Here is a 13489-nt window from a genome sequence, read left to right on the forward strand (position 1 = left end):
GGTTGGAATTGGAAAATTGGAATTATTCCTTTGCCAGTACCATTGGATTCTGTCGTTGGGCCAATGGGTGATCCTTACAGTACAGTCAACCAATCAATATCACAAAATAAACTTTAAACGGGTTGTGGACAAATTAGTGACTTTTCGAACGATTTTTTCCTCATATAAAGATAGTATTTTAGACAGAATTATAAAAACGTATCATTCGATTTTTTTTCAAGCATATCATAGTATTATTTCAAAATGGGCATATTTATTTCCAACGTATCGATTTTTTTCGAAACATTTTCTTTTTGTCATATGAAGGTAACACATTACAATTAGATTGGAAACTCTTCAACTCTTTTATCATAGGCTTTCAATCTTAAAAATGAAATTCACCATCAAATATGATTTGCCAATGTAAACCAACAAAAAAAAAATAAAAAAAATGATCCAAATTGCACGAATGCCAAAGGACTTTAAACATCATTTGAAGCTACATATGCTTAGATCGGTGTACAACCATGTACTCGTATCACTATCTCTGGTGATATCTATTATTGCTTTAATTGTAACCTCAACATGACAACAAGAAAGTTCCTAATGAGATCAGTTTGCCAGGACACTCTCTTCCAACATCGTCTCCAATTAAGCGGATGTCTAGGCAGACGAGCACAAGAGAACAGAGAGGGATCAGTTCTCAATAAGGAGCTTAACCTGTCTGTCTCTTGTGCCCCGGTGTTACTGTTCTGCCATCAGTCTGGGTAACGATCGGCATCTGGCAGAATGACAGTTCACACACTTTACATTGATCCTTGAACTGAAGCTCTCTTAAACATCTATAAAGGCAACGGCTAAACAAGCACATGCATCGTATAATGAATTTCAGTTCAATTTCACTTTAGCCTCCAATGCATAATGGCATTCATAATGTCTTATAATATACATTTTGTAATTTTCTTGAGTAATAGACAAGAATTCCTTTTCCTTTTATTACCAAATGTAGTGGATTCCCCTTTTTTCTGATGAAAAGGATTTGTGTATGTGTACTGGTGCTCCATTACAGAAGCAGCCTTTCTCAATACATGAGACAAACCCTGCTACCTCTGAACTAACCGCAACTTCTGGTTTAGTAGAACATGGGCATTTAGAGATGACAGCAGTTGAGAAGATTCTAGTTGCCCATCTCTCACCGTCTTGGTCAAGAAACAGAGACGAGACCAATGGAAAATCGTGTTAACCCGCTAAAGCGCATTCTCTTGCTTCTCCTCGCTGCCATCAATAATCTGTTCTGTCAGCTCCACTGCATCTGGCACTTCGGACAACAGCAGACCATCTGTGTAAGAGTTACAACGATCTACTCATTTGTGGTCCACGCATAAAGACTTTTGGAACATAGCAAACATCGATGACATTGTGCTTTCGGCAAATGGTGCCTCAACGGTACATGCTGGGGCCCGTGTATGTTGAGTAAAATTGTGTATCCTGCTAGACGGATTCCCCTCATTCACACATTTTGTTTCCCCTAATGATTCCTGCTTCCTGAACCTTGCAATCTGATGCGACAACCCGGTCTCATCCCAAGACGTCATATAACTGACGTTTTGGGACGTCTTTTGACCATACGTCAATATTCGCCTTTTTAGGGCCCCCTTAAACGTCGGTAGATGAGGTTATGGGATCCTAACTCTACCCCATACCTAAACCTAACCCTAAACCTAACCCATCACCTAACTGACGTTAAAGGTAAAGCGTCAGTTGTATGACGGCCCGGGATCGCCATCTACCGACGTTTAAGGGGGCCCTAAAAAGGCGGATATTGACGTATGGTCAAAATACGTCCCAAAACGTCAGTTATATGACTTTTTGGGATGAGGCTGTGTTAGATGCGATGGTGTACTGTAGAGAAATGAGATCTGTGGAGGATAAAAACAACAAACGTCCTGCTAAGTCATGCTTGTGAAGGTGGTTTGGGTCAACCAGCGAGTTCTTCTCGACTGTCATTATTGGACTCGTGGCTCAAACTGATAAAACAGTCGCTATAGTTAGCGGATTTACAGTAGTATTTACAGCACCACACGCTCTAAGTGATAAACTGATCACAGCAGACAGGGGCCGAAAGAGTAATCCGAGCAGCTTTTCAGAAGCAGGGTTTTAAAGAAATGAAACTAAAACAGAGCGTTTAGACAGAGGGTGAAAAAACACTGAAGTTTTTTAATTAGTAAAAGTCCATTGAGCTATTTAATTGAGAATTTAATAATGTATTCAAATACAATAAATGAATGAACCTTTTAAGCCCTGAAGGCATTTTTTGATTCCTGAGTGACATGCACAAACGTAAAGACTAATAACTACAAAACTATTGCAAGGAGAGTCAAAAGGTACTGTAGGTGTAGTTTGATAGAAAACTTTAAATATTTAGGGGGATAAATCATTACATTTGGACATTCTCATGCTGTGAAACTGATAAAAGACAACAGCAATAACAACAGCCAAAATGTACTTAAGGGAAATTTTACATATGTTTCTTATTTGCCATGCCATAACTCAGGAAGTAAATAATGTAGGAGGACAATTCTTTACATGTGAGCTGGATCAGCATAAAGTTATCAACATTTATAGCATTTGGAACCAAGGTAGCCTTTGACACCCGGAAGGCATTTTTAAAATTGTTGTTCTTATGAAATATCTTGTGATTGACCAAATGGATTATGTTATTTCGCGAACGAAAAAAATAACTTAAATTTCAAAGCCCAAAACTGTTATGCTTGTTGTATTCTATTCAGTAGGACCTTTCAAATGATATACGACACATGCCTATCTGAGCGGAATGATATTTTGACATTTTACAGTATAAAAAATTGGGGGAGGAGGTTCGGTTTATAGGGTTAATACATTTAATTATATATATATATATATATTTTTGCTTTTCAGAAAGTAGGAGGAGCCCATAGAAACAAATTTTGAAAACAAAACTAGGGATTATTATTGTGGTAGAAGGGGCTCCTTGGAGTCTGTTACGAACCCTGTTGTTAAGAATGCTCGTTTTGTAAGGGTTCAATAACATAAAAGGAGACGCAAGGCAAAAAGCAGTTTAAGACATTTATTTATACTAATAAATGACTGCACAATCTCACGTCTCTCATGTTCTCACTCTTCCCACAGAAAACTCACATTTTCTCTACACTAGACATACCAAACACTAACAAAATAAAACAGAATAGTGGCACAATACAAAGAACACAGGCTTGAGTTGAAGCTGATCCGATGTTTAGATGGTCATGACGCGCACGGAGTTTCACCGCTGCGTGTCTCACACTCCTGCACACACCGCTTATATGCTCAGCACGAGCCATCAGAGCAACGAACCACAGGTGCGCAAGGGAGGAGCCTACACTTAAGAAGAGACATTAATTAGATACAAGACAAACATACACACACAAATACATAGGCAACACCCATAAGGCTGAGGCCGTAACACTTCTCCCCCTAAAGGAAGAATCAGACTTTTTTTTTCCCTCTTCTTTCCCTCCTTAGAAGGGGAAAAGAAAACTGATTCTGCATAGAACCAGAGCTTAACTCAATCCACGAGACAACGCATCTGCTACCACGTTATCAGATCCTTTTTTATGACGGATCTCTAAATGATACGGCTGGACCATTAAAGCCCAACGCATCAATCGTTGATTATGGTTGTACATTTTACCCAGAAAAACCAGCGGATTGTGATCCGTATAAACAACGATCGGAGAAGAACTAGACCCCACATAAACATTAAAATGTTGTAAGGCTAACAACATAGCTAAAGTTTCTTTTTCAATCGTTGAATAATTCAACTGATGACTGTTAAACTTAGCTGAAAAGTACGATACGGGGTGGCCTATTTCATCAGCACCCTCCTGCAGCAAGACAGCTCCCACTCCAACCGCACTAGCGTCGACCTCAAGCTGGAATGGACGAGTCACATCTGGAGCAGACAGCACAGGTGCACTACAAAGAAGAGATTTAGCAGAAAGAAATGCCTGCTGGCACTCATTAGTCCAGTCAAAACAAACTTTAGGACTACACAACTTCGTTAAAGGAGCAACCACACTCGAGAAATTTTTGCAAAAACACCGGTAGTACCCAACCATCCCCAGGAATCTACGTAGTTCTCTCCTCGTAGTAGGCACTGGGTAACTGAGGACAGCAGTCACTTTTCCGTCCAATGGCCGTACCTTACCGTTTCCCACCTGCTTCCCTAAATAAGTGACAGAAGCCTTAGCAAATTCACATTTTTTTAGGTTTAACGTTAAGGAAGCAGCCTTTAACCGACGAAACACGTCATGCAAGGTCAACATGTGTTCAGCCCATGTAGTCGAATAAATAACTACATCGTCTAAATAAATGTTACAGTTAGGAACGTCACCTAAGACTGTGGACATTAAACGTTGAAACGTTGCTGGTGCGTTTCTCAGACCGAATGCCATGCGTTTATACTGCAGAAAAGAATCGGGGGTTACGAAGGCGGAGATCTTAGAAGCGCGCTCGGTTAACGGCACCTGCCAATAACCTTTCAAAAGGTCTAACTTAGTAATATATTTCGCACCCCCAAGACAATCAATGCAATCTTCCATCCGCGGTAACGGAAAAGCATCAGCCACTGTGATGGAATTTACCCTTCTAAAATCAGTGCAGAAACGTAAAGACCCATCAGCCTTCGGTACCAGAACACACGGTGAGCTCCATGGACTATTACTCGGGACAGCGAAACCATTCTGCAATAAATACTTAACCTCACTTTTCATGGCTTCTCTCAGACTCATTGGGCAACGATAAGCGTGTTGCTTGATCGGTAATGCGCTACCGACCTCAATGTCATGCTGAATGACATTAGTACCCGGAGGAACGTCATTGAACAAACACGGGAAACTGTCTATCAACTTCATTACGTCCTCTCGCTGTTCAGGCGATAGATAGGATAGTTGCTCAGGAAGCAAAGATAAAATCTTAGAGTTTTCAAAACATCCTCCTCCTAAAGCTTCCATGGATACATTCAACCCATCGTCCGCAGTATCGACAGGCAAAGCATAAGCCAACAATGAAACGCGCTCAGTATTTCCTTTAGTCACCGATTCACTAACCAAATTCTCAGGGTTCTCTTTTGGTTCGACACAAAAATATGGTTTCAACATGTTTATGTGACATAAACGAGTTTTCCGCCTCCGTTCTGGCGTGTGTAAGATATAATCAGTTTCATTCCACTTACTTTTTATCACGTAAGGACCAGAGAAACGCGCAGAGAGAGAAGATCCAGGAATAGGAAGCAACACCAAAACTTTTTCGCCTGGCAAAAAATTACGCATAACTGCTTTCCTATCAAAATGTTTTTTCATTTTCGTTTGTGACAGAGAAAGTGCTTCCTTCGCCACAGCACAAGCATTGTGCAAACGTTCGCGAGTACGTGATACAAAATCAAGGACGTTGGTCTTCACAGACGAACTGTTACCGAGAAATTCTTCCTTTAACATTTTCAAAGGACCACGGACATTATGTCCAAACACAAGCTCTGACGGGCTAAACCCAAGCGAGTCCTGCCGCGCCTCACGTACCGCGAATAACACCAAAGGAACTCCATCGTCCCACTCATTCCCAGTCTCTGTACAGTACTTTCTCAGTGCAGATTTTAATGTTTGGTGCCACCTCTCTAAAGCACCTTGCGACTCGGGATGATAGGCGCTTGATACTACGTGAGAAACGCCAAGAGCCTTTAACGAGGCACGGAAGATACGAGACACAAAATTCGAACCCTGATCAGTTTGAACAGTTTTCGGCAAACCGAATGTTGTAAAGAATTTAGTTAAGGCTTTAGTTACTGTCTTAGCCGTTATGTTGCGTAACGGAATGGCTTCTGGGAACCGTGTAGCCGCGCACATGATTGTCAACAAATATTGACAACCAGACTTAGCCCGAGGAAGTGGACCCACACAGTCAACTAGAACGCGCTCAAATGGTTCTCCAACGGCAGGAATAGGACACAGAGGAGCAGGTGGTACAATCTGATTAGGTTTTCCACTAACCTGACAAATGTAACACGTCTTACAGTGTGTCACAACATCAGACTTTAACCCTGGCCAGAAAAAATGCTGGAGCACCCGGTTATAGGTCTTAGTTATCCCTAGGTGTCCAGACCAAGGATGGTCATGAGCCAGACTTAAAACATGTGATCGAAATTTCGAAGGTACCACAATTTGATGCACCGCATTCCAATCGTCTCGCTGCTCAGAATTTAAAGATCTACTCCATTTACGCATGAGCACATCATCGTTCCAGTAGAACTGGTGATTACGCAGCGACTTTTTGTCATTTTCAACACTCGCACGACATTTTTCTAATGATAAATCATTTCGCTGAGCTTCGATCAGAATTTCGCGCGAGATGGGCAAATCAGAGATCAAACTAAGATCAAAGCCATCAGATGCCTTTAAAGTCGTTTTAGTCGAGTCAGGGGAGTCGGGAAGAACATCAGTTTTCAAAATCTGTGAAAAGACAGAATCACAAAGAGTATTACTTTCGTGAATGTCCTGTTTCGCCTGTGCTCGCGTTACAACAGCACTAAACACATTCGGCAAATTTTTACCAAGTGCATCAGCCTGCGAATCATTGCATGGGACATCAACAACTTGTACTACCGGCATTACCTTACCTCCAGCTATGTCATTTCCCATGATAAAATCCACACCTTTCACCGGTAAAGAAGGACGAACTGCAACCTCAAAGCACCCAGATGCCAAATCAGAAAAAACATATACTCGATGGAGAGGAACAGGCACAAAACCCATTTCAATACCCTGCACAATCGCACTGGTATTACATGCCGAATCAGCACAAAAACCCAGAATATCTGATAATATAAAGGACTGAGATCCTCCTGTGTCACGGAGAATTCTTACAGGTTTTCGGCTTTCGACCTTCTCATTTAACGAAACAAATCCATCGAATACGAAAGGCTGAAAACAGCTGTCAGGTGTCACAAGAGAACTGACGGATGATGGGGACACAGTTTTCACTAGTACTGAACCTCGAGGCTGGAAAGATGAAGAATCTTGTCGCTCTTGTTTGCGTTTTAAAGTACGACACTCAGCTATAACATGTCCCGTCTTGTGACAATAACTGCACTCTCGGTTAAACTTCGGACTGGTTGGAACCCATTTATTTCGTGAGTCGGAAAGATTTTCATTTTCCTTTAATGAGGAACCCCCACAGTCAGACGGACGCTTTGAAAACACAGTTTTATGCATTAATGCGTACTCGTCAGCTAACACGGCAGCCTGTTGTACAGTGCTGACTTTCTGTTCATTTAAATACAACGCAGTACGTTCGGGAACACAGTTCTTAAATTCTTCAATCAGCAAAAGTTCTCGCAAAGAATTATAGTCAGTTACCCTGCACGCCTTGATCCACCGATCAAATAAAATGCCCTTTTCGCGAGCGAACTCGACATACGTTTGAGACATGCCTTTGTTCGTAGTGCGAAATCGTTGTCGATAGTGCTCAGGAACTAATTCATACGCTCGTAATATTGCAGTTTTCACGGCATCGTACTGTACGCTTTCATCTACCGAGAGAGATGCACACACCTCTTGTGCCTTACCTGAGAGTTTACATTGTAACATTAGTGCCCAAACCTCGTTTGGCCATCTTAAGGCAACAGCAATTCGTTCAAAAGCTTGAAAATATGCCTCAACTTCCCTCTCACGGAAGGGTGGAACAATAGATATATTTTTAGCCACATCAAAATGTGTCGAAAACGGCGCTACAGACTCAGATCCCACATCAGACGGCACAGAATTAACACCCGAAGTGGATGGACCAGCAGATGTCTCAGAATTAACCTCCAACCGAGATGTTTTGACGATAGATTTTTTAGGTACCTCTGAAGCAGCCTGCAACTCCAACTCCCGCAATCGCACCTTCATATCAGCGTCAATTCGGTACATTTCAATCTGATGCTTCAAATCATCTTGTCTCGCCTGAGCTTTATCCTGAGTTTCTAACTGTAACCGTGCTAAACGTAGCTTTAAACGGGAATCTGTACGCAAACCTGATGATTCTGCGGACAGCGACAAAGGTTCAAATTTAGGTAGTGAAAAAGACGGACGTACCTCCGCACCAACCCCGATCACTGGAGTAACTGGAACACCACTCGTTACACGTAAGGGCGGACTTCCTGCAGCTGGTATCGCCAACTCCGCTGCTGCAGTAGGAACAGCCTCAATAGAAGAAAATACCCCTTTATTAATCAGACTAGTCACTAAACAAGCTTTCAACTCTTCCTTACGAAGTGTTCTAGAGATAGAAATCTCATAATGTTGAGCAATAAGAAACAAATCATTTTTTCGACATGTCTCTAAAGCTTCAACACTAGGTTGATCTAAAAATTGACTGAGCTCAAACGTTGCCATCTTTATATAAAAAAAAACGAAAAGAAAAACACGCAAAAGCAATCAGGATAATCCAACACCCTCTGGACCTACCTACCTAGCCATTAATCTAAATAATACCCTACCTAGTCTTCAGAGGGTACCGATTAAGAGATCGCTCTCTCCCCCGGAATACCTCCAAAAACAACAAACTAAAATAATAAAGCAAAACAATAAACAGTAAACCGTCGTCAGAACTGGCGCTAAGCACAGCCCTGCTGGCTTACTCTAACTAACCAGAGGATATTGGTCACCTGAATTAAATTAGATCAATCAAATTGCCACTACTCAAACACATATCCCGGACGAGCCCCCAATTATGTTACGAACCCTGTTGTTAAGAATGCTCGTTTTGTAAGGGTTCAATAACATAAAAGGAGACGCAAGGCAAAAAGCAGTTTAAGACATTTATTTATACTAATAAATGACTGCACAATCTCACGTCTCTCATGTTCTCACTCTTCCCACAGAAAACTCACATTTTCTCTACACTAGACATACCAAACACTAACAAAATAAAACAGAATAGTGGCACAATACAAAGAACACAGGCTTGAGTTGAAGCTGATCCGATGTTTAGATGGTCATGACGCGCACGGAGTTTCACCGCTGCGTGTCTCACACTCCTGCACACACCGCTTATATGCTCAGCACGAGCCATCAGAGCAACGAACCACAGGTGCGCAAGGGAGGAGCCTACACTTAAGAAGAGACATTAATTAGATACAAGACAAACATACACACACAAATACATAGGCAACACCCATAAGGCTGAGGCCGTAACAGAGTCAAAGTGCTTTTGAACCACTGTGATGTGGTTTAGGACTTACAGTATCATAAAGATGACTCATTACTCAACTGCCAATGAAGTACTATTAGGCCTTTGTTGTTCACATGTTGATCTATGGATTATGCGTCATTCTCAGTTCTCAGCGTTGATTTATAATACCCATGCTGCTACAATATCTGCATCTTTCTGCTGTGACCTAGTGGGTGGATGGATTTGTGTGGCAGCTCCTTTATTATTGTCCCTTTTATAGAGTTGCATCCGGTTATGTGTCATGGCAAATATTCGTTTTATAGCTATCTTTGGGGCAAATACGCAGTTCATTTCTCCATGCATGACATTTTCTCAAGACCTACACAGAACAGCCAACAGCTGTCTGGCAGCACACTAAAATACTGTGATGGAGTGGGAGTTGCACAGAAATTCCTAGAAACACAGAATGCGTAATCTTGGCCATCTATTTTTTGTGACCTGCAATGTGTTTTGCAAACATCTGCACTGTTTCTACTAACACCCCACCTTTCCAATTAGAGCTGCAGGAAAAAATGTGTATGTTGCAACTTCTGGGCTTCCTGTTTACACTAATGATGATGCATTTTGTGCCCTTTGAGGTGATTTCCAATTTCCATGTCCACTATAATGAACAAAGCTTTGTTACAGTTTTTCTCACAACTACAAACACAATCTCAGAAATACACACCAACTTAAACAAATCTCAAACTGTCACGTCAAACACAATTATTTCACTGCTTTTCTTGTTTAGTAGTTTTTTTTTGTATCTAGTTTCTAGTCCAAATATCTAAAGATTCTTAAATCAAGATGCATTTGTACATCGATATTATATATTGTTTTTTGGAACAAGCTAAATTATCTGCCAATGGGGTAAGAACAATAATTGTGTTTCTGTGTTGAATTTTTTTTTTCCGCGCCGATATTTTTCTTAACAATTCACTTAATTTTGATTTATTTAGCCCAAAAACAAGACATATGGCATTTTTCTCATCTAGTAAATGAATCTTGATCTTAAATGACTCTATGTCTATCCTAATAAGGCTGAGGATCTGAATCTGGTGTGTTAAATAAGGGAGACATACACAATACGCAGAGCAGTGGGTCGCTTGGACTTAAAGGGCACCTATTATGCCCATTTTTACAAGATGTAATATTGGTCTCGGTTGTCCCCAGAATGTATTTGTGAAGTTTCAGCTCAAAATACCCCACAGTTAATTTATTATAACCATTTGAAAATGTCATTTTGGGGCCTGTTTGAAAATGACCTGTTTTGAGGCATACCACTTTAATGCAAATGAGCTGCATACCCCCGCCCTGCCTTTGGATGAGGGCGTAACTTGATACCTATGGCAGTCGGTAAGCAGAAGGGAAGAGTGAAGACGCGCTATTTTGTCTGTCATTCAGCGTACGTTTGAATCGGAATATATAAATAGTACGAAGAGACACCGGCAGAATAAACACAAATGAGAATGGACCAGTACATCTCGGTATGGTTATTTGATACATTTATGTACTTTAGCGTTGTAATCGCGTCCTCTTTGCAAGTATGGTGGAGCAACACACACACACACACAGACACACAAACACTTTTTTTAAACTAACGTTACATACACATTCTGTGATAAAGTTTGCTACGTAACTTACAAGCGAAATTACATTTATGCGAGGGACCTGTGGCGTCATGTTTACTTGTCATACAGGTGCTTCTGTGGCAAATGTGAGAAGATGGCTAACTTACAGAACAAGAACATATATGCGGTTTTTAATACAATATCTTTAAAAATATATATATTTATAAACGTGTGGTTACACACTATACAAACAAGGTTTAAATGATATGCACAGACATCCTACGTCGACAACAACTGTAAAAAAACCACTGGGTGGATTTTTATCATTCTAGGGTGGTTTTGCTCACACACTGCCAACACACATTTATGTTCAAACACCATGTAAAAGTAAATTTTCCATAATAGGTGCCCTTTAAGTTGAGAACCCCTGTTTTAGACCATACGATTAGATGGTTAAAACAGGGCCCCTTAGTGACGGTCCAGATCCGACCCACATCTGGTACATTATGAATCCATATGTACCAGATCAACAACCCGGGATTTTTTGGTCAAAACTTTCAGAATGATGGAGCAGGCCACATATTTCATGCAACTAACCTGGAAAAAAGAATAATCCGACCAGTAAAATCTTGCACGCTCTGAGTTAGCGTTGCATAACACCTACTAGTAAGGTTGGAACTGACCAATTCAGTCAGCTCTTTCTATTTTGTGTGCAATATCCATCAGATTGTGCATGAATAGACTGTTGGGAGTCCCATCAGAGGATGACCTGGCTACCTAACCCCACTTACTATTTTTGCAAAAATGTCTTGCTGTGGATCCAGTATGCATTCATCAATATGTGCTCCAAGGGAAATGAACCCATGACCTTGACATTGCTGTAGGTAATGTTAGAGTATAGCTGATGCTCTCAGCACACACTGTGTTCCCAGAAACCTCTGTGGAGTTCACTTGAAAGAAAGTAAATCTTGCGAAAAACTTCTGAAACAGAGCTTCTGAAAGAAAAAGGTAAAAAACCAATTAGGCAAAAGATCATAGGATCCCCACAGGATTTGAGGTTATAGACACATTATGCTCGCTGACAGGATGTCAATACATGACAATACAGAATGCCATTTCTCGAAAGAAAGAAAGAAAGAAAGATTTCCCAGTTAAGACATCACATTGCAGTTCTTCAAGCTCTTATGGTGGAAACCATAGCTCTTCTCTACAATGCAGCCAATGTGTTGGAGTTCACAAGAGCACAATTAGCAAGTGTGTACACATGCCCTCTTCTGATCTCCTCTAGCTCTCAGCTTTCTATCTTTCTGCTTTAATGACAGCAGCCAATGGACCATGCGTAACAGTAGACGCTGGAGGATTACTGCTGGATTTCCACTGATTTCCCAGTGTACACTGCATATATAGAGTCACAATTAGATTTGATTAGGCCTTTTCTGCTCATGGCGGTGTGTAGCATGAATGCTGACTGGCTCTCTTTATCTCTTGGCTTTATGGAGATGAAGGTCATCCTAATTAAGGTAGCGGTGGAGTATGTCCGGCTTTCTGCACACACACACTGTGCTCACACCACAGATGTGTTTGAATTCGATATGAATTAGTCAAGGACATATTTGCTTGTGTCAATTTGTTTGAAAATATCTAATACTTGAAACTATTTATGTTTATCTTTATATTCTTACTTTTTTCTGATGGAAGTCAATTGTCAATCAATGATTGATTCTTTAATATTACTGATCAGAGCTCATCTAAACGCATCTCATTAGAGAAACATTGCTGTTGTGACCTTTTATACTCCACCTCTGTCAACACTTTAGCAAACTTGGATTTTCACAGTCAGTCATAAGACATGCAAAAGACAACGAGGTTTGATACCATCGATGCCAAACCTATCTCAACAAGTCAAAAAAAAGCCTCGGATTAGGACTGTAACTCTTGTTCCCTGACGCTGCGTCGAAGAACTTTGGGGAACGTCTCTAGCGTGACAGCATCTAAAGCTCCGCTCTTTTCAGGAGAGGTGAGGGTAAAAATACGCTGAAGAAATCGCCTCCATTATCCACCACCTGACTGCTTAGAGGTGGGGGAACCCTTCTTAGGTGACCCAAAACACACAAATAGCTGGTCCGAATTTTTCCAACCTGAGGACCTCCGCAATAGGCCTCCAAGGCCCAGACAGGGCATAGTAGGGTATAGCCTTTCCCAGTCAGTCGACAGGTGGTGGAGGATAAAAGGCCAGCAGGATAACTGACCATGCCACATTAGATGGCACCTTGGGCACGTAGCCTGGCCTAGGGTGAAGAATGGCCTTTACCCTCCAAGGAGTGAACTCGATGCAAGAGGGATCAACAGGCTAGCAGGAAGACCACTTTGGCCCCATTTACACTGCATGTTTCAAGTGTCCCAAATCCAAAATCCCAAAAGTTTTTTCCAGATCGGATTCAGGCCTCACTCATTTGTGGTGATAAATCAGATATGAATCGGATACGTGCATTTGCGTGTGCCATGTAAGCAGACAAATCGGATATTCCCCAGTAAATGCGAGTCGGACGTCATTAAAAAAGTGCGCGATTATAGGCCCGATGGAAGAAAAAGGATGCACACAGTGTAGGCAATGCGGAGGTTTCATGTCTTTTGAGTGTTTGGGGCGAAGAGTGCAGGTAAAAATGCAGGGTTGT

At 41.3% G+C, this 13489-nt stretch overlaps 1 protein-coding gene and 1 long non-coding RNA gene across 3 annotated transcripts in view; both read right to left on the reverse strand.

Moving 5' to 3' along the window:
* The window catches only part of gabrb2b (gamma-aminobutyric acid type A receptor subunit beta2b), a 145525-nt gene that overhangs the window by 37149 nt on the left and 94887 nt on the right, over window positions 1-13489 (reverse strand). The gene's annotated exons all lie outside the window — the stretch shown is intronic.
* LOC148970703 (uncharacterized) lies at window positions 3072-9420 on the reverse strand. Its single transcript, XR_016147835.1, has 2 exons — window positions 4664-9420; window positions 3072-4241 (listed from the first exon to the last, which is right to left on the reverse strand). It is a non-coding gene; the product is annotated as an uncharacterized LOC148970703 (long non-coding RNA).

Source organism: Pimephales promelas, chromosome 19 (genome assembly GCF_988280905.1).
Source record: "Pimephales promelas chromosome 19, fPimPro1.hap1.1, whole genome shotgun sequence".
Classification (NCBI taxonomy): domain Eukaryota; kingdom Metazoa; phylum Chordata; class Actinopteri; order Cypriniformes; family Leuciscidae; genus Pimephales; species Pimephales promelas.